This window comes from Athene noctua, chromosome 7, assembly GCF_965140245.1.
Source record: "Athene noctua chromosome 7, bAthNoc1.hap1.1, whole genome shotgun sequence".
Lineage (NCBI taxonomy): Eukaryota > Metazoa > Chordata > Aves > Strigiformes > Strigidae > Athene > Athene noctua.
Genome location: NC_134043.1, coordinates 14,065,308 through 14,087,394, shown reverse-complemented (window position 1 = coordinate 14,087,394; position 22,087 = coordinate 14,065,308). Strand labels below are relative to the sequence as shown.

Genomic DNA, 22,087 nt, shown 5'->3' with positions numbered 1-22,087 from the left:
TATATATATAAAGTATGTATATGTGCGTGCGCGCCGTGTCCCGCCGCCAGCCCGGGCTGATGGGCAGCAGGAGCCGCCCCGCACCTCTCCGAACTGCCCCCGGCCCTCCCCGGCCGGTCCTCCCGCCCGCCCGCACTCACTCCCTCCCTCCTTCCATCCCTCCATCCCTCCTTCCATCCATCCATCCATCCCTCCCTCCCTCCTTCCTTCCCTCCCTCCCCCCCGCCCGCCTCCGCGGAGCTGCTCCGCGGCAGCAGCCGGGGGGACACCGCGCCGCCGCCGGGATTCGCGGCAGCTTTTGGCGAGGAGCGGAGCGGAGGGGGGGAGAGAGAGGCACAAAAGGGAAGGACGGAGGGAAAGTCCCTCCCACGCCCCCCTCCCCCAAGTTTATGATGGGGGTCCGGAGGAGCCGCTCTGCTCCGCAGCAACCGCTCGCCTGCTGAAAACTTGCTGCTCCGCTTTTTGGGTAAAGTTGATGCTTATTGTGTCTTTTCATTGTGCTTTTTAAAATATATATATATATATATTTTATTTTTTTTCTCCCGCTTTTGTTGGAGGTGCCCTGCGCCGGGGTGGGGTGAGGGAGAGTGGAAATTCTGTGAGGGGCTCTCCTCGCAGCGGGTGCCCGAGGGAGGGGGTCCCGTCCCGTGTCCCCCCCGCAGGTGAGCAGGGCGGATGCGGCCGCGGGTGTATGTCTGGTGTGTGCCCCCCCCGGGGCCGGGCTCTGGGCCGTGCCTCCACAGCCATTGTTTTTCCTGGGGGCTGCGGTGACAGTCCCAGCCCCGAGCCGCTGCCGGGACCGCCTTGTCCCAGGTCCCGGAGGGCAGCCGGGCTCCCCAAAGCGAGCAGTGAGCTTGCCTTTTTTTAAAAAAGATGAAGTTGCCCCCTCACCCCCCCGTTGTCACCCCCCCCTCACCCCCCCCCTCCCTCGGGAGGGGCAATCTTTCGACAAGTATATTTGCTGAGGAATTTAAAAAATTCCCTGCTGCAACTTGATCCCTGTGTGATGAGGAGCGGCTTGGAGAGACCCGGACTCCAATCCTATTAAGGACTTAGAGAGTTGAGAGTATTTCCCCCGGACTCGGTGACTTTAAAACAATCCGGGAGGAGGGGAGGGAGATGGGCTCATGTAGATGCCTTTTCTGTCTCAAGTGATTGCCATCATTTCCTGGGAAACCTGACTTTTCCAGCGCAGGGGCTTAGGATGGTTTATCAGCGGTCCTGCCGCTGGCCCTGCTGCCGGCTTTTCCGACGGTTACGGGATTATATATACACACGCATATATATATAATTTACTTTGCTAACCTGCAGCTTGGGCTTCAGAACTTCCCGGGACGGGGCTGCGCCCGTGCCGCGGGTGCGGTGGCGGTGCGCGCAAAGCCGTGGCGCCTCGGCGGGGCGGGCGGAGCGCTCCCGGGAGAGCGGCGCCGGGGCCCGGTTGCCCTCCCGGGACGGGCGGGCGGGTCAGCAGATGCCCACGCGTGGGGCTCCCGGCGGGCTGCGCCAGCGACACTTGTGCCTTCCTATAGATGCCCCCGTGTTTCGCACCGCGCCGGGCGCTGGAAACCTGTACGCCCACCTCCGTGCGCGCAGACATTTGCATTTTATTGGCGTATCGTGTTTATATTTTTACAGCCGCAGATAAAGGGACTAGTTGTAAAACTTTGTCCACCCCCTGCCAATCCCTTTCGCTTTTTTTTATTTTATTTTATCTCTCTTTGCAACTGAGGCTCTTGGGATGCACAAGAATTTGAAAGTAAACGTTTGACTAGCATGCTGCATAAAACAGCATTTAAACAAATACTGTACTGGCATGCTCTGCGGAGTTGATGCCAAAAAAGTAAAGTAAATAAGCCATGAAATTCAAAATATACAGAAGTGGAATAGACTGATTTGTTATAAGACTTGCTGATATGATCTGCTTGTACTAGCTACCTTGCTTTAAAAAGAAAGGTTTGGATTTTTTTAGTTCTAAACCTAATTCACTAAACTTCACGTGAAAAGAAACTACATTCACCTGGAAGAGAGGATCCTGCTAGATAATTGTTTATGCTCCTGGGATGTTTGAAATGCATGGTAATTGCTGCAAACAGCAACTACAGTTGGTGAATTGGTTTGGTTCAACTTTTCTGATGGGCGGATATGGTAATTTGTATTTTGGCTGGAACTTCAGGAAACGTTGGCACCTGTCAAACTTTGAATTGCAATAAAAATGTCATATTGAACGTTATTGCAAAACTGACAACTTCTAAGAAGTGAATGAAATTCATTATGGCTTTTCCACTGTAAACAACTCTTGGAAATTTGTCATTTGATTCAAAACATGACCTATCTGTAGCACTGAAAAGTGCCTGATCCACTGAAGATGAACTGTTAATCTACGGGTATGTGTATATCCAAGCCTCTGGTGTATGTTTGTGAAAGAGCTAATCTTTAAAGCAAGGTGAGGTAAGATTCACTTGATCCTGAATGTTGTTATTGCTTAAAGTATGTGACTTTGAAGTGCCCAGAAATGCAACTGCTGTTCTTCAAAGAAAAACAGATCTCGAGGACTGTTTCCAACTTCCTTTCAATGTCTTTTTTTCAGTGTGTCAAAGGGGATGTATACAGATGGACAAATACTGTTTGTGTTAGGTCATTCATTTAGAGAAAAATTAGAGCCATAGAAGAATTTGAACTAGATGAATATGCCAGAATATATCTAGTGTAGTTTCACCGAAGCTACTCCAGTTTATACTTGTATAAAAGAAAACAGAACTTGACCTTAGATACCCAATACACAGCAGCCTGCATTCCCTAATGTCACACTGAACACTGAAGTCTACATTTAGAAAAGACAGCCTTTTTGTGGCATATGTATAATGACCAGGATTTTTGACATTGTTTTGAAAACAAGTTTGAACTTTTATGGCAAAGAACCATTTTTTACTGTCATTTCGGTGATTCTAATGATCTTAAAGATTTATACTGCAACTTCCCTTCCAGTGGCACATTTGTATAGAAGCTGTACAGGCTCTGGGGCTGTGTCATCAGCTGTGTAGGGGAAAGGTTATGTGATAGCTACAGCACTGTATCACTTGAAAGTATGTTTTTCACGATCCTGGTACTTTATTTAGAGAGTTTGACTTTTTCTAATGAGTTTTCCAGTCCTCTGGCCTCATCTTTTTTGTTTAAGGATATGGTAGAGCACCTGACCTAATATCAATGGCATTACCCTCATTCTGTGCTTGTAAGTATGGAGGACACTTGGTTAAGGGCCTCCCCCTGGTTTTGGTGGCCTACTGTAAGCCAGTTGTTTGCCCTGTAGTCTGAAAGGTACACAGATACTTCATGCTTTTGTACTCTGAGAAGTGCTCTGTTCATAGTGAAGTTTCCAGTGCAGATTAGCTAAGGCAGTGGGTTCAGTAAGCAGTTACTGAAATCTGTATGTATTTGTGCAGCAAACACCTATCTATTGCTTCATCACAAAGCCTCCACTTAATAATCTGGCCAAGGATTTCAAGGCAGGAGTTTTTTTCAAAGAAGCTACTTAGGAACATTAGATGTGACTATAGCATCAAACTAATTAGTTGCCGCTCCATTTCTATGAAGCTTCCAGGGCTTTATAGAAATGCGTTATTTGCACTTCTCACTTGCTGCTGAGGCATTGAGGTTAAACAGTCTCTGCTTTTTGTCTGCTTTTTTACTGATGGGAAAGATTCCAGGGCATTGTTCGAGAGCTGCACAACCCCCTTATATACCTGGGTAAATATTTTAAACAGTTGCCCATTTGGACAACTTGCCACAAAGCATTAAGTGGTATTTAGGGTTTGCTTCAGCTCTGTTCCCAGGCCCCTTTTTAAAGAAAACCAAAACAGGAGGTATTTGGGAATTAATTAAAACACCAAATAAAATAATAGCAAATAATGAATCCTAGTATGAATGATGGCAAGAAGGCATTGTGTTCGAAGGTAAATAATACATGTGCGCCTGTGTATCTCTAGGTGTATATGCACACATATGTGTGTATGTATGTAATACGTACAGTTCTTGACTCATGTATACAGCAGATCCCATATACTTACATATTGTAGTAACTAACTGATATTTCATGTACAAGTAATGACAATTGGATCTTGAACTGTAATTTTGATAGTTGAAGAGGCAAAATTGTAGGTGTCTCTTGTGAACAAGTGACTGGAACGGAAATATATGGTACTCACGTGTCATTTTCTGCAGGCTGGTTCCAGTCGGGAGTGAATACATGCTAGATGTGTATAGTCCAGCAGAGGCGACAGAACTTTCCTTCATTCATGCTCATCTACTCTAAAACCACACCCCATACCCTTTAACTTCTTGTAAACAAACCAAAACCAAGCACAGAAAAGCTGAAATGTGCTGCATGAAGGGAATAGGAAAGTTGTTGTCCTGTAATTCAAGAGTTCAGAGCCATAAAAATTGTTTGGGATTTGTGAATATTCAGTACCACTGAAAAAGTGGTCTTGGTGCCTGGAAGTGGACACCCAAATTAGAAAACATTTGAAAATAGGCTCCTTTGGGCCCCCACTGTAATGAGTGGAAGCTTTCTGGTGCTGTCATGGGCATGGCTGCCCAAATACATTCGTCGCTGGTGAATCTTTTCTCATCGTTTCACAATTATTTGCGATTGGCTGTCACCTTTCTGCAATTGCAAATATTCCAAGAGGAAACAATACAAATTAGAACTGTAGGTACCAGGATCTTTGTACTGGATGTATTTCTTTTTACTTTCTAAGTGTTCTTTTTCATATGAAAAGAGTTTAGCAGCTTTATCCTTATTCAAGTCTTTTCTTTTTGTATCTGCTGGGGAGAAAACCATTAATTTTGAGGAATGGTGAGAGTAAGCCTTAAGCTGTCTTTGACATTTTAGTTTAACTTGAATAGGTTAATTTTTTTTTTTTTTTAAAGAAAACAAGTTGGTGGGAAGTGTGTTTTAACTGTGAGCGCCTGATTTCGACCATTAGCATAAGAAAAAAAGTTTTAGTGCATTTACTATTGTATTGAATGAAGAGTTCCAACAGTCAGGGAAAAGAAAGTAAAAGGCTGTAAAGAAATGATGGTCTATTCAGATTATTCAGCAGCCCAAAGCTCTGGTCATCTGCCTCTGAAATCTGTGATCGGGATATCACTTTTATCTTCCTGTGCCTTTCTCTCGCCTTTTTCACATGTTCACTTTTGTCAAGGTTTATTGATCACGTTTTCTTCTCTGCAAATCTGTGGAAAATTTAATGAACCAAAAACAACAGAGAAATAAAAGGAACTTTTTATTCATTAGCACTAGATTGAATTTTGTTCTATAGTCACTACCCTCTTGCTTCCCATGTGCGTCATTATGTCACTCCTGCAGCACTTACAGTACATACAGTGGGGATGGCTGCATTATTAATTCTCTTCCAGGGAAAAGTTTGTTTAATGTTGTGATCTCATAGCAGATCCAGCCCTGCTGCTTGTCTCTTCTCTGCCCTCCTGACACTCAGATTCTTGACTGTGGTTCTTCTGCCGCTAAATACCTTAAAGTGTGTATTCCACAGAGCATTTACCTCTTCAAGAATGAAATGTATTTGCTGCCTAGCAATTAAACCCAAATTTAAATGATTGCAGATTAGTAGTAGTTATTTACAATCCTGATTGTTTTGGTGCTATGATCCTTGTTCATTACACATCTGCTTTGCCGTGGTGCTGCCCCAGAGCGTTTTGTGATGCAAATGCTTTTGTTAACTTACAAATAGTTTCAGTATCTAGATCATCTCAGGTGACATATTTAAGTCTCTTCTTTTTTCCCAGATGGACTTAAAAAGCTGTAATTAAATGTGGCTTCCAGTATGATTAAGCTTTGATAACATTTTCCATGGAACGATTTACTTGAACTCTGGCACTTTCTGATCCTGTCACTGGAAGATTTTTCAATAAAGGCCCTTTTTAACATTAATTTCTTTTCATTTAGTGCAGCTTGTAAGTGTAGGGAAATGAGTTAAAATGAAGCGTATATCTGCCTGAAAGATTTCTTGGGTGTTTCTTGATTCCAAAGAACTTCACTACTACTCTACGTTAAATGCTAAGGTGTAAATCCCAGGGGAAGGAAAACCAGATAGTTCTGTAGAATAGTCCCAGATACCCTTGTAATAAGTAGTACCATCAATGCTGATACTTCTAAAGGATGAGCAGAAAACCACAAAAGGGCATCCTTACTTGAGCTTGTAATTTCAGCCACAGTGATGGCACGTGTGACTGCATCTGTCCTTACTGTGCACTAAGCGACTCAGTTCTGTAGGATTACACACCTGCAGTCTTAAACTGCCTCTCTAAATCTAGAGAAAGGATTTTGTGGCCAGCAGAATAAACCCTGCTGGGCAAATCTGGGCTCCTGTTCAGGGAAGGAAAAAAAAAAAAAAAAAGGTAATAAAAAAGCCTTCTGTCAACTGTGAAATGTGGGATGCTCTGCTGCATGGCAGAAGCCAGCGTGGGTCCAGCCCCTTGGTGATCAGCACCCTGCTGTCACAGTCCCTCACCCCTGCCATGAAGTGCCAGGTACTTCCTACGGGGGACTGCCTGGTCCTCCCCAGGGTCTGCAAGGGATGGTCAGCTGCGCAGTTTAATTCCTGAAGTAGCAGTGGAAAAGCTTCCAGTGTTACATATACAATTCAGATGAGTAGGAGATGCTGTAATATCACAGCGCTGTGGCTTATATTCATCACTGGGAGCTTTAAATATCTAGTCTCTGGAAGTTAAATCCTTACTTTCTTTAAATGTCCTATATATTTAGTAATTATATTCTCTTTGAGCAAGCAGATCACCTGGAAGTTGTCTAGCACTGCATTAAGTAGTTTGATTCTGTTACTAAAATTCATTGAAAACTCCTTGAAAACATACCACCGGGTTGGTTTTTTTTCCAGCTTGGAAAGTGGCATCCCTAGCTAAAATCAGTATACTTCTCCCCTCCATACTGACCTGTGGAGTCCTATTAGAGTCCCTTTTATCACACCTTCTTTAAAAGCAAGGTCTGTTGATTACAACGGTGTTAAAAGAGCATCAGTTCCCAAGACCAAGATAGCTCCTTTTCAGAGCAATCCTCAGCAATGCTTCTTTGTGCAGTGGACAATGCAATAAGTCAGACAGGACTTACTGAGCCACCTCTATAAGGAACTGTAAGGGCTGCTGAAGTACACTTGTGTTAAGTTGAATTGATTGAAATTTAATGGCAGTTAGTAGCTATGAATGGTAATGATTTTCTAGAGTATCTTCACCATGCTTGACATTAATAACTGGAGAGTGTGTATGTGTGACGCTAGTGTGTTATTCATTTTTAAAGATGCTTTCTCCCAGCCCTCTTTCCCATAATTTAGTTGTTTTGATGCTTCAGGAAAAAAATCTTGGGCTTCGAAGAGCACGTACATCTTGTCAACATAATTTTGTGCTCATGATTTTTATTTTTTCCAATTCCAACATAAATCAGACTACAATATAGTGAGAGTGATGAATTTGTTTTACATGCCATCATGAATTAATGTTATGCAAATAGAATCTTTACAGGTGCCATGATTTACTTAATAATTTCAAGTTCTAATATTTAAGCTCATTCATTATGTTTGAGTAAAAAAAACCCACAGCATGTTCATATTTTTAAACATGAAATGTGAGATTTGTGTGCATTTGCTGTATAGCTGCTGTGTAAGCACATTTGATGGCTAAGAAAGAATCAATCAGTGTTTGCATTCGGCATCTTATTCCTGTAGATGTTACAGAGACATTTCAAAGAGAATAATCAAATATTTGCCTGTAAGGAGAGGAAGATGCTGATAAAACATCCTTCAAGGATACGAAGAAGCAGAAAAGTGCCAAAGTAAAGTTTTTCGGCCTTTAAAAATTGAGCATAGTGGCGTGGTTTTGCTATGCAAAGCGGCCTTTATTTCATCCTGAGCAGCTCACTGTGAGCTGCTCCCAGACCTGCCGTCTTTGCCATACGGTGAGGACGAGCCGAGGAGCTGGTGAGAGCTATAGGCGTCCCAGGTCAAAGGTGAATGCGAATGTGATCGCAGGGTTTTCAGGCTTTGATATCATTTTTAGTGTGCTTCCCAAAGGCTAAGGACAAGGGGGAGAAAGTTTGACACATAAATACATCTTGAATCTCTGAAGATAAGAATAGATTTTGACTTTATTTCTCAAAAAATTGAGGTCACTGTGGTCTGATGACAGGCTGAAAGCCCATCACTCAATTTTTTTCTTTTTCTCACTTTTTCTATTTTTTTTTTCCGAATGAACAGACAGAAGCTTATTTTTGATACATTGTACACATTGAGTTAGTGACAGCATATTCAGGTTTTGAAGTTTGTGGCCCCAGGGTCAAGGTTTAGCATCAACGTCTGGGCCTCCTTGCCCAGGCAGTAAGAAATTTACTGATTATGCCACAAAAGAACCAAACCTCTTAAATTTGGTAACGTAGGTGAATTAAAAGTGAAGCTTTTCAAAACGCATTTGCTCCGTGTTACAGGACCATGTGTTTCGATGATTGCTACAGTCATGGGAGCAGGCTCAAGAATTGGTCCTTGACCTCTTCAAGCCCAGGGGACTGTCGGCAAGGGAGCAGAGTGGTACTTGGCTTTTAGTAATTTTGACAACTTTTTCTTTTGCTGTGTGTGTTCTTGAAGAACTTGGAGGAGAAATTCATCCTGATGCGCCATTCAAGCCAAGGATTTAGCTGGGTGTTAAAAGGCCATTTGGGAAGTGGTGCACAGTGTGTGTACCGTGATCAAGTTAATTATGTTGCTTTGGCAACCACAGCTTTGGTATTTCCTGACCAGGGCTCGTTGATGGAGTCATATTCCAATATCTGGCGTCATCAACACTAAAACCTCTTGAAAAATCATGTTGGTTTTGTCAAAAAGTGGCAGAAAAAAAAAAAAAAAAAAAGGAGATTTTTCTGATAGTTAAAAATCCTTTTTTTGTACAGATTTTGTGTTGAAATAAGTTGCTATTTGGAATTTAAACATATAATTCCATTGTAGAAAATACAGTAGCAATACAATCGATTTTCCAGTAGGCTCCAAGTGATTGTTTTAAAATTCTTCTTGGGGTTTTGTTCTAATTCACAGTACAGCAGATTTGGAAATCTTAAATTCCTTTGTAAAGTGGAGTAACTGTATTCCTAACTTTGCTCTCCCCTGCTCAGAACTATAAGGGAATACAGAGCCAAGCATAGTACATGTGTTACCGAACCATGTCCATGGCTAATTTTTTTGCCTTTGATTTATTGTGTGTGTTGTTGGGGTCTTTTCCCCAACTTTTTTTAAGGAAAAAGGGACTGAAGGGGAAAACATCGTGCATATTGGGGCTGCATTGTCTCAGCATAGCTTGCACCTAATGTCTGACCCTGATGCAGCACTCTTAATCTCTATTTTCTATTAGAGAAAATGTTCCTACTTCTGCATTTTACTCCAAGGCCTCTGGCAGGGCTTGCTAAAATTTAAACTATGTGTTGGACATATTCTAAGAAATTCACTGGTGCTGGAGGTGAGTTCACCCCTCTGGGACAAAGCACATGGGGGACGTGGGCGGCGAAAGGCAGGTCTGGATCTGCGTCAAGGGGACGGGGATGAAATGGGGCAGTGCCAGCAGCCACAGGAGGTTGCGCCATTCTCCCAGGAGCATGCAAGGTGAGGGATCCTCCTCTTTTGCTTTCCAGAGGGCATTTCCAGTGGTGCAGATGGCAGGGGGATCTTTGCCAAGGCGTTCGTTTCCTTTAATCTCTTCTCAGGGTAGAGATACCAGAGAGCCAGACGCCATCCAAGCTGTTGAAGGTGGGAGATGAGCAGGGCTTTCTTAGTGGAGGAAACTTGCTGACAGTGAGCAAGTTGCACTCTCTACTGCCCATTCCAGGTCATCTTGGGCACTTCCACACCACCTGATGGTTTGCTGGGGAGGCATTGCCTCGGATTAGGCTGGAAGTTTTTTGGTGTGTTGGATGCAGTCAGATGATGATGTGCTCCAGCTGTCAGGCCAAAGGATAGGGGCACAAAATAATTTGGGATACCAGGGCATCACCTTGGCTCTGGTCATTTTGGTGTCTTCTTCCTTTGCTGTTGAAGATGCAACTTTTCAGCCTAAGGGGACCTCTTGGCTTCACCGCAGTCCTTGCTGCTGTTGCTGCATGTGGAATAACCAGCACGTTCATGGAGTTTACCAGGAGCAGACCTTCTCAGTGCAGCATAGGACCCTCCAGTGGAGGTGAAGAATGCAACCACTCAGGATGTCATCTTCAAAGTGGTTTTTCCCTCCTTTCCTCTTCCACCCTCTTCTCCTGATGTGGTGTGGCTGAGGGGCTGCCATCCTGGGCCTGGCTGGATGTTAGCCCTTCTGTGATGAAGAGGGAGCAGTTGGGTTTTTTGCTGTTTTTTTTCCCCTCTTGTTATGTGTTGTTAGTTGCTAGGATGAGGTCTGTGCTTCTTGCGTGCCAAACGGCGTGCCTTCTGGGTGTACTAAATCACACATCCCCATGAACCTCCTGTGTAGGCTGGACTGGGAGCCGTTGGTGCAGCAGTTCAAACAAAGTGCAGTGCTGCAGGTGCTTTTTGCTGGCTGATTGCTTCAAATGTCACACCTCTCCTCGACTTAACATCTACGCTATTTCAACATCTCATGTGAGCTAATGGAGTTTAAGCATCACCAGTTTCTCCGTCTCTGTCTGGAGGTTACAGATTTCTGGACACTCTTGAGATGGAGTTTTAAGGTCATCAGCGGCATTTTTAGGTCACAGAGCTGCAGCACCCTGTTTGCTCTCCAGCTAATCAAATGACTAATTAGTTCTTACATTGCTGCTGTTATCTTTTTCTCTAGCTTTGGTTCAGCTCTGGAGGACGAAGCCTTTTAGGAGACAACATCTGAGAATCATTTGATTGGAAACTTAGAGGCAGATATGGTCAAGAGACTCTGTATGAGCAATCATCGGAGCCTGTGTTTGTGTACCTCAGTTCATCCATGTACATTAAGGCATCTCTCAAAGCACAGTGTTTAAAAACACCCTTCCTATGATTATGGCAGTGAAGATACCAAATACATAGCACTTTTAACTCCCTTGTAATTTGGGTTATTTCCACAAGATATTTTTTTCAACAAAGGCAGCTGTGTACATATATATATTAGTTTATTTTAGTGTATGTGCATTCTTGCATCAGGGCACTTTATAATGAACCCTCTAAAATGCTCATAAATAGGGACCTGGACAGTGCAAACCTTTGTGTGTATCGCAGCCACATTAGCCCACTTTATTTTCCACCTTTCTCAGGTGTTGATGGCATCTGGTTGTGACAGATGCTTTCTGATAAAGGCTTCAGATCAACATGCCTTTGGAGACATCAGTGCTCTGTGTTGGTACTTGCAGACTGCTGTATCCAAATACTCTTCTTTAATTGTCTTATTAAGTAGAGAATTAAGCTCTGTGCTTTGACTGTTTTGGTGCCAGTGATTCTTATTGCAGGCTTTGGCACGGCACCGCGTTGTGTTTTAAAGAGACAGCATCACTTTAATGATGTGGGAATTGAGTTGGAGGATAAAAATCCGCTGAGAACAATGGCTGACTGAGAGTACGGTACGTAAAATCTGATTTTATGTTCTTCCCTTCAGACTGTTAGGTGGGGGCTTTAGTTCAAATGCCTGTGATGATTTAAGAAATAAAAAGCAGAAATTCTCACTGCTGCCAGACCACAGGCTCCTCAGCGCCAGACTTGCAGACAAATGTCACATGTTGCTGTATGTTTTGAAAGCATACCATGTGTTATTCTTTAGCTGTTTCAGTCCTCCCCCCAGCTATATCATCTTCTCCTTAGCCAATCTCACAGAAAAACTTTTAATGAAATAAACTTTTCTCTTCCTGCCTCCCGCACAGACCCTGGGATGTGTTCCCCTGTACCTGTCACTCCATGCGAAGGTCTCTGTCTGTGAACTTGCAAAAGTGATTTTTGACTTGACTTCACGTAACTCTGCCTCTCATGCTTTAAATTAGGCGCTTTTGACACTGATATTGCAGCTTATGTTGTGTGTTAGGATCAAGAGCTCAGAAATGACTAAACATATGGTTAAAACTTGTTTTTTCATGGAATATAATATGTTTCAGTTTAACTCGGCTGTGGGTCTAGATAACGAACGTTTGCCATTAGAATCATTGCGTTTCCAGAAACAATTTTTTACTTCTCCTTTTCTACTGTCTTGGATTAATGTTTCCTTCAGCTAGTGACAGGACCAGACATGCAAACTAGATTAGAGCATAGTGTGAATAGTATGAGCTGAAAATGCTGGCATCTCGCTTTATTGCCTACAAGGTTAAGCGGTTTACTGCGAGGTCACAAGAAGTAAACTGAATGCAAACAGGCAAATTAATCCAGATCTCTTGGGTCCCTCCCATGGTGAGAGCGGCTCCCAAGGGATTTGCCTCTAAAATGTTCTTTGAAACTCCCCCCCTTGCCTGTCCCTCCAACCCACAGTGATGCAGAGCTTTCCCACTGATGGCCAAATTACGTATAGACAGGAGATCAGAGTCTGGCCACCCCTCAGATACCTGGGTGTCACTTCAGCAGCACAGCCAGAGGATGATGCTCCTCCTCCTGATCTGCAGTACCAGGATGAATGTGGCAGAAGAGGACGTGGCAACAGCAGCCCAGTGCTGCGGCTGCCATGGATGGTAAAGGCTGCTTCACATTAAAGCTGCTCCCCCGGGCTGCCTTCCACAGGAGGTCTGCTCCTGATTTCAGCAGGGGCAGGAGGTAGCCAGCACTTCTGCTCGACATCTCTATTAAGTTTGCCACACCAAAAAAACCTGTGGCTTGGGAAAGCCTGCTGCTTGGATTTCTGGAGGAAAGAGCATTTGAGTTGGTCAAGTGGTAGGACTTCAGATCCCATCTCTGATAAGCAAGAAACTGTTGGGGAGCAATGTTAAAATAAAGGATAGATGGTGAGGGCTGGGAGGACTAGAGCAGCCAGTACAAGGGGTTATACATGCATACTAATGTGTGCTAGCTGTACGTACATTCTAGACCTCTGCTGAAAATTCATTATATTCCATTTGTATTCCTTCTATTTTTTTTTTTTTTTTTTTTTTTTTTTTTTTTCCCCCAAACACTGCCATAAGTGGGATTTCTGCAAGCGCCTGCATTCCACTGTACCTTGTAATTGTAGGTGGTGGTCCTGGTGGCTGGCCTGGGACCTCAGGTGCTGGGTGTCCTGACTGATGTCCCGGTTTGCAACCATACTGGCAACTGCATGGGTCTGCATACTTATTCTACTGAGAGGCTTAGATTTGAATGCATATTGAAAGGCTGAATCCCAGCCTGTGTCTTGAGTGTTGGGCTTGGAGTTCTCTCTCCAGTAGACATTAATGATTTATTGGTTTTCTAACAAAACCAGACAATAATAGAAGGTTTTTGTTTCACATTTAGGTGTAATTATGAGTGTGATGCTTGAATGATGAGGTGTAGTGGTCAGAAAAAAAGCTGGCACCATTCCATGCGAGTGCTGGTTTCCACCAGGCCATGTCTCTGGTGGATCAGTTCAACAAGTTCTGCTGTGACTGGGACCTCCTTCCTCACCAGTTCCTCATGTTTACTGGGAAACTGCAGTGCTCAGACTGGGCTCAGCTGTGTTGTAGTGGCAGGAATACTGCTGGGACATGGTAAGTGCACATGTGTGGGCTCACCAGCCTAAGGGGGAGCAAGTACTGTGTCTTGCCCAGCTGAAATATATATCTTGTGTCTATGGGGAGGAAGAGGAAGATCCTCATCTCCCACAGGGGATATCACAGGGGAGACTGCTGGAGAACAGGGGACAGATTGGGCTACAGTGGGGTGGGGGGACCACATAGTATCGAGGTAAAAAGGCAACAGAAAGCTATGAAGAAGCAGGAAGAATAATGCCTCTACTCACAGAACAACATGTTAATTTTTAAGTAACTTTTTTTTTGCGTTCAGGACTGAGTTTTGTTGATTGTAGAAAGACTCTAAAACTGCTTGATCCTAGGCTAGTGCTGCTCACTAAGACAAGGTAGCAGGGAGTTGGGGCCATATTTGGAGCTAGAACAGTTTTTATCCTAGTGGGTAAGACATATCTAAGGAAGTGTTTTAGCCTCTGTCAAGGTACAGTTTTCCAAATGTGCTGTCAGGTGGCACTGGTTGCCTTTATCAGTAATTTGAAGGGATCTCAAGAAAAGATTCCTGTCTGCTGCCATCTAAATGCAGCTTTTCTCCCTTGGGAGAGTTTGTGATGGAAGGTGGAGGATACAGTTCCCAGGCACCCAGAGTCCTCAGAGATGTGGCTTTGAGATGAAGAGTTGGAGCAGAAAACTGCTGCTCATATGGACTGGTTGCCTACATCTGGCAGCAGAGTTGGATGAGGAGTCAGCGCAGCTGCTGTTAATGCTGACCCATCTTTAGCATCTCACAGGATGGTTTTGAGCTCTCTGGCATCATTTAACAGTGCTGACTCTGCCCCATCTTCTGAAGAAATCCCAGAGGTGCAGTTTCACAAAATACTTCTGCTCCCTGAAGAGACTCTTGAAGGTGCAATGCTTGCAGGTTGCCCTCTCCTCCCTGCTGCCCCAGGCTGGGTAAAGGTGTTATGTAGGGCCGTTTGGAGCACTTTGCAACACCAAAGGCATGAAGCTCTGAATCAGTATCTAATGTATCTTTCTAGAGCCAGGAGAATGGGTGACCAAGTGTTCTCACAGAATAGGCATATGCAAGATGATAGCTTGACTTAGTCCCTTGGAAATACCAGTAAATGTTGCAGTTCTGGCACCCTAATCAAGGGAGTATGGCTGTAACACAAGTTTCTAACACAGATCTAGTGAGCAATGACGTGTGACCAAGAGGGCTTTCTTTCAGACTCACGTGTGTTACTGTTTCCCTCTCATGTGGACCCCTGTGACCTGTTTGTACTAACAGGCTAGATATGGAGCTATGCCTTGAAACCATCCAGTTTGTGCTAGAGCAGAATGGCTACTTACCCTGCAGCCCTCCACAGACAACGTCATACATATGGTCTGTGGTGTGCATTGTCTGTGTACGAGTGTGCAGGGGCTGGTCAAGGTAACTGCTGTAAACTAGAAATGTCCACCAGGTTGGAACTTGCATTGCTATGACAAACCTTTCCTCTGTAACATTGTCATGGTGGCACGTGAGAAGCTACCTGAACCTGATTGCTTTTATTTATGAGAAGTGCTGATTGTATGTTTGTTGTCTTCCTGTGGGGCTTCTCAGAAAGCAGTGTTTTCCCTGCCCTTTCCTTATCTGAGAGCCTTTGCTGTGGTCTGTGAAGATCACCTAATCTTTCAGGACATTTGTGGCTTTGACAAAGCACTTAGGGATATGGTGTAGTTGAGAACGGTCAGTGTTAGGTTAATGGTTGGTCTGGATGATCTTCAAGGTCTTTTTCAACCTAGATGATTCTGTGATTCTGTGGAACACTTATGAGTTATGGCTCTGGTTGATAGTGATGCCTGTGTGGATTATTTTCAGCAGAAGAACTATTGCATTATTGTATAGGAAGTTCATAGATCTTCTACAGTTTACTTTTTAAGGGAGATCTTCACCTTAAATTCTGTGATCTTCAGTGGAAGAGGCAGTACCCTATAGAGGAGAAGACTGGAATGTGAAATTATCAGCTGTCTGCTCTGCTAGACCTGCAGGCTAGTATAAAACCACATTTTGCCCACAGCCAGCCATGGCATGTGCTGCCTCTTGGCTCATGTGTAGTTAAGGGACGTGAAGGAGTCCCAAAGAGACAGGCTCCCAGACAACCTGCTGGCAGCTGGGGTAAATGCCATTGGGGAAAGAAGGGACGTAAGACACCAAACCTATAGGAAACCAGCCTTCATTAGTTCTGCAACCCATTGGACAGCTTGCGTTCTTTTATTAACTTTTTATTACGGCAGAAATGACTAGAATAAAAATAGTCTAGGTGCCAAGGGGATAAACAGTGAATTAGAAGGATTAAGGTCTGAAAATTTTATTGCTTTTAGAAAGATGTTATTAGATTTACTAGCTTAAGTTAAATTTACATGACTGAATTACTTCTTAACTTAGTAATGAGTTTTGTGGGGAAAAAAACCATCTGTTTGGGTGTTTTAGAAGGACTTAATCCAGAATACATCATAACTCTTTAGGCCATTATGGAAGAGTAGAGAGTAGAGCAGCTATCCTTTCTGTCATAAGCTACACGGATGCTGACTGGGCATTTGAGTTTTCTTCTGGAAGTCAGCGTGACCTGAACATTGTATAGGAATTGATAGCAACTCCAGTGGGTAAGATAGCAAGGAAACTATTCCCAGTGTTATGTTAGCTATATTGCCAACTGCCATATTTTAGGTTTTTCATAAAGTTTCATAAAGTAAAACATCGGTTTCATAAACTCTTGAGACACTAAGATAATCTGGTTTTTTTGAACATATAAAAGTCTTTGTTTTCTGAAGGTGGCTCATGCAAACTGATGACTGGCAGTGGCAATTCTGTTTGAGATCACCTGCATTAAACGTTTCTCCCGATATCTGTCGATATAGTCAAGCCCAGCCAAGCTCCAGGCTCCTGTTCTTTGTAAGGGTTCAGGTTGCTGGAGCTGTGTGTGTTGGCTTCCTCTGAATCCACAGTGCTTGTGTGTGGCTCTTTCCCCCCCCACAGCTCCTCACGCAGCACACTTGCATGTTGGACAGGGTCCAAATTTCCTCCCTCCTGGGGATTCCTTTGCTGTTAATTTAAGTGATGGCAAATGCAAACTTCTTGCCAGAGCTTGCTGTGTGTTTTTGGATGCTTTATTTAGCTGTTCCCTGAGGGGTCAGCTTTTGTCCTTCCCCACCATACTTTCTGCTGTAGGGAGAGGGGCCTTGAGCTGGAGCTGATCGGTCCCACCTGGCTTTGAATGCGTCTCTGACATGGCTTCAGTGCCTAAGTGTCTGTCACGGTTTTTGAAGACTTTTACTTTGTTGTTGTCTGTACAAAGCTGGGTTTATAATAACATGAGTGTATATGTAATCTTAATAGCAGAATGAATCATTCATGCTTATAAGAGAATGTGTCAAAGTTCCTATTAGATCATTGTATTCAGCAGTGTGACTTGGTGATTTTAGATGCTGAATGGAAGTTAAAATTAGGGGGGAAAATTACTATTTTTGATAGGTATGCAAAACAGTTTTTCTCTTCAAAAGTCATGTGGTGAAGACATGGTGTTAATATGAGACAGAGCGAATGTGTTAAAGATAAGTGAGTGCCCATCTGCTGTAAATCCGAACCAAATATTTATGGGATATATTCTCAGACTGGGGATGTGCAGATAGATCAGACCACGGTCTGGAAAAGTGCTCAGTGGCTGCAGTCTCCTTCCAGGTAGACCAGCAGTAGCCAGGAGTGTGTGCTAGCTGGGAAAGCTGGAGGGCAGCTCTTCTGTTTGAAGTCATCTGCACCTTTGCTGACCTCCCCCCGAGGGGTCTGCCCTTGTCACCGGAGGGGGCTTTGGCGCCTGCCACAGCACCGCGCTCTGCTGCCCAGGGTTATTCTCCAGGGCCTTTGTCCTGCTGTGAGGCATGTGCTTGCACAGCCGAAAACTGGTTCAGTTGTGGTTTTACACCCGTCAGCTATTTTCAGCAGTCCTCCTCTTATTTGTCCAGACAATTTTGTTGGAGGAACTGTGCAGCAGGACATGTTCACAGGATGAGGAAGCACAGCGCTGGCTTTATGAAGACACAGGTGTTGGAGGAATGTCATCTGTTTATGCTTCGTTTTGCACTGGGCTTCTACAGGGTACTGCATTTTCTGTGACCATCCAGGCTGTTTTTAAAAGCAAAGTATTTGGATTAGCACAGAGGTATGTAATGCCAGAGATTGTGTAGGTGGGAAAGCTCTGGTGTGTTCTCCCCTTTCCTGGTGGGTTGAAAGTCTCTGGTGGAAGAGGTGATGCATAGACATGCTCTGTGATCGCGCTTGGTAGGCAAGTGGAAACGATGGTAAAGGAGTGCTCCAGCATGGCCTCCTGGATGGAGGGATAAACCCTTGAGGCTGGGAGCAGTACAGCAGGCGGACTTTGCATTTGGTGAAGTTACCAGGTGACTTGTGGAGAGCACGCAAGCATCAGCACAGCACTTCAAACTGGGATTCAAGTAAGAAGAACACCTAGAATATCTGGGGGAAAAAACAGAGGAAAAAGCATTTACAGGGGTACCAGGGGCCTTGGGAATCAATGACTGAGTATGAAGAGACTGTAAATTTGCTGCTTTTGGTAACCTAAAAAGAGGGTTTGGGTGCTTGTCCTGCAGTGAGGAAGCAGCTGGGACTGAGTCCATAGCACTGGTAACCGCAGGAAGCGTAATGCATTCAGGTCTGCTTCACTCCATTACAACAGAGATTGACAAATTGGAGAGAGTTCAGGAGAAAAAAAAAGTAACAAGAGAGCTTGAGGGATTGACTTACGAGAGAAGACCGAAAGAGCTGAATATGGATAACTTGGCTAAAGGATGACAAATGGGGTGGTTGAGATATAAATCTACAAATATCTGAAGGGTGTAAACACCAAGGCTATGAAGAATTATTTAGAGTGGTACAATGGGGTGTAACTAGAAGTAATGGGATGAAATTTAAGAGAAGGCAAATTTCAGTTGAATAATGGGAGAAGCTTTTTGACAGTGTGATGTATTAGGCCAGCAGTAGTCCCACTGCTCACTACTTAGGGCACAACCCTGTTTATTAAGAAGCCAGAGTTTTCTGGAGGCTTTATTAAGGACAGTTTCAAATCATGCCTTTTAGTTTTTATGTATTTGATGCGGAGGCATGCAAACTGTACACTAAAACCACTGTGCCCCTCAGCACATGCACCGTGTCTGGTTGTGACATAGCAGCTCTTGGCATCGTGGCAGTGGAGGAGAGGGCAGGGGTCCAAGCAGCCCCTCAAGCTGCAGCTCAGCCCACATGGCCCCACTAGCATGGAAAGTTTGGCCACGTCAGTAGTGTCCACACTTTGATCGGGACCTCCTTTTACCTCCCACACTTCTCCCCATCCATGCACTGTAGTATTACCATTTGGGGGTTAGTTCAGTTATGGTCTCTGGAATAGACATTAAAGTTGCACTGCAGCTCTGTGTAAAAACCAAGAAATCTCCCACTTTGCTTCAAAGAAATCAGGACAAACAACATCCCATTGATGCACATGGTCTGTGGTCTTTTATAAATCTACAATACTGTACCTTAACTTTTTCTTTAGAAACTCTCATTTCTTCTCCTGCTTTTCACTTCACTTGAAATGCAAACTAAGGTCAAAGGATCACTTTCCTACTGGCAGAACACACTGCATTGTCTGTCATTTAAAATGTCCTCCACAGTAACTGAGGAAAGGTTCATTTCTCTACTCGTTCTGCTTAAGAGTGACTCTCTTGAATGTATTTTGCCTTTCCTTATCTTGAAGGGCTAAATTAGAAAATTAGGTAAACTAGCTGTGTAAATCAAGTTAGAGCATCTCAACTAAAATGGTAGTTTATCTTCGGCATGGGGAAGATGGCAGATTCATGTAATTAGAGAAACAAATGCAGCTGTAGCACTTAGCATACACTGGCAACTCAGCTATTCTGTTGAAGAGAGGGAGGACAGAAAACTTTAAAGCATTGGCATGCTCAGAGCATAAATGAGACAAGAGCTGAAAGTGTCTTTTATAATTGTTCTTAAATGTGTTTTGTATTGCTCATGCTGTCCCTGAAGAGGTCTGTGTCTGTATGCTTCAGGGAAATTTCTGAATTATATCCTCTCTCAGTCTGTGGGAAGAAAGAACCGCTGAAGGGTTTCATTCTCCTCTGGATAGGGATGAATATTTTCTTTGCTGAAAAATGCAGTTTTGGTCTCCTCAGAAATGAATTAATTTGGTGAATGCTTTTCATAGGGATTTTTGTATGTGGGGAAATGTCAAAACAATTGTGTCTTCATTATAGCCCTTCCCATCACTGAGGCCTGTGGTAAGAGCACACTTATGGATGAGAGCTTTGCTTTGATCCACTTCCCATATCCAGATCAAGGGTGGATGTGTGCTCAGACCCTCTCGTCTCAGGAGAGCAGCATAACCACTAAGCTACCTCAAGTTTGCCACCTTAATCTAAGTGGTTTTCATTCAGCAGAAATAAATCATTTATGTCAGCATGACTACAGAATTATTTTTAATAAATTGTTTGGTTTCCCTACTGTGGTGGAGTATCAGTTATTCTCCCTACCTTATTTCTGAGGCCACTTTAAAAAGGAATTTTAATTACGTAGCTGGGGTCACTAATAGCATTTGCAGGAGACATCATTGTTTTTTTCCCTGGAGTTTGATTCATGATACTTTTGCACTCTATTAGTAGAGTTGGGCCCTGCCCATTTACAAGTCAGACTTTACAGCCATGCATTCCTCATAAAGATGGGGCAGACATGGTCAGGTCAGTTTTCTTTTAACTGGTGTTGCAAACTTCTCTGAACCCCATTAGTGAAGTATGTCTTTGCAAAGCCATGGCCTGGAGCATACGGAGAGAAGTGTTTGGGGGTCATGAATGAGGGTTTGTGGGAAGGGACACCTCAGAATAAACTGCAGCAAGTTTTGGAGTCACCATAGCAGTCGAGGCCACTTTCTTTGGTGATAGAGCTCTTGGAGCATCCTTACAAAATGTCCAGTGTGTGCCTGCAGCTTCCTGTCCTTCTACCCCTTTCCAGGTGTGGTATGGCCATTTCCCAGGCTGGTATTTGAGAGCTAATCCTTCACAGCAGGGTGGGATTATGACCTGGAGCAACTGGTGTATTTCTGCCTTGTTGGTCTGGGTTGATAATCTGCAGCTGAGGGGCCAGGGAGATGAGTAGGAGCCATGAAGCCCCAGTAGGAGCTGAGAAATTCAGCTCCCAGAGGCCTGGCTTGTAAGAGCCAACCAGTGCAGCGTGGCAGACTGTAAGGTGCAGTAAGTATACTTTTATCAGTATAAAAAAGAAAAAAATTTGTCTTCCCTCCTTATCTGTTGAGGGCAATGAAAAATCTTGAGCTGGCTTATGCAGTGAAAGGATTAATTTGCTATGGATGTTTGATTAATAAAGTAGTAGTTTATCTTCTTACATTTCCCCATAGCAACTGCAAAAGACTTTCAGATGTGCGTGGCCTTTTCTGCTTTTCTTCTCCTGTGAAACAGATGTTTCACTGACTGCTCCTCGAAAGGACAGACCAGCACTCAAACCCACCTTCTGGCAGGACGTGAAGAGAAGCCCAATTTGAGGGAGTCAGCCCAAGTTCAAGAAACACACCTTTTTCTTCTACCATATAGGAAAACATGAAAGCCACACTATAGAATCAGGGTATTTTGTCTTGAAATACACTATTAGTTTTCTTTAGCAGTGTTTAAAGGCTGAAGAGGTTTTAGCTAATTGTACTGGAAGGTTGCACAGTTTCTCTGCTGGGTTGTGCCTTTTCCTGGGCTTTTATCCTCCATTACTCCCATACTAGTGCCTTGCCTTTATCTCTTGCAAGTCCTGCTCCTTGGCGCAGCAGTGAGGGCCTCTGAGAATAATTGTTTATAATGTTCATTTAACTTTCAGTGAAATCTCTTCCAACTTTCAAAGAAAGCTCTTTACTTTGGTCTGCACAGATGTAAACTTTCAATAGGAGAAATTCCCTGGATTCAACTAATGGCTTCAGGACTCCAAGCACTGCTGATGCGCTGTAGTTCAGTGTCCTGTAACTCCATGCAAAAATTGTGTGCTACCTCTGATCTTGAGTTTAAGCACTCCACAAGAGTGGATTTAGGCTTTCTATACTCACAGCATATACTAACGGTACCTATTATTGTTTATGTATAAATAAGATGCCTCTCCGCAAGATCCATCAGGGGCCAAGCTTGGGGTTTAAAAAGGAATAAATAAGCAATGGAAGAGTTATTCTGTCATAAGGTGCATTGTGTCAACAGAAGTTTATTTTATTTACCTGTTAGAGTAGGAAGTGCTCTGACTTGTTACAGTTTGTTATTGCTTTCTGTTTTGTTGGGTGCTAACATGACTCTCAGTTGCTTTTGTGTTCTGTTTTCCTAGGAGAAAAAAAAAAATCAGCT

At 43.7% G+C, this 22,087-nt stretch overlaps 1 protein-coding gene across 1 annotated transcript in view; it reads left to right on the top strand.

Annotated features, from left to right (window-relative positions):
* The first annotated feature begins 353 nt into the window (after nt 1-353).
* The window catches only part of GLI2 (GLI family zinc finger 2), a 195,808-nt gene continuing 174,074 nt past the window's right edge, over nt 354-22,087 (top strand). Inside the window, exon 1 of the mRNA XM_074911578.1 lies at nt 354-466. The gene's annotated coding sequence lies outside the window, so the exon portion shown is untranslated. The remainder of the gene's footprint in view (nt 467-22,087) is intronic.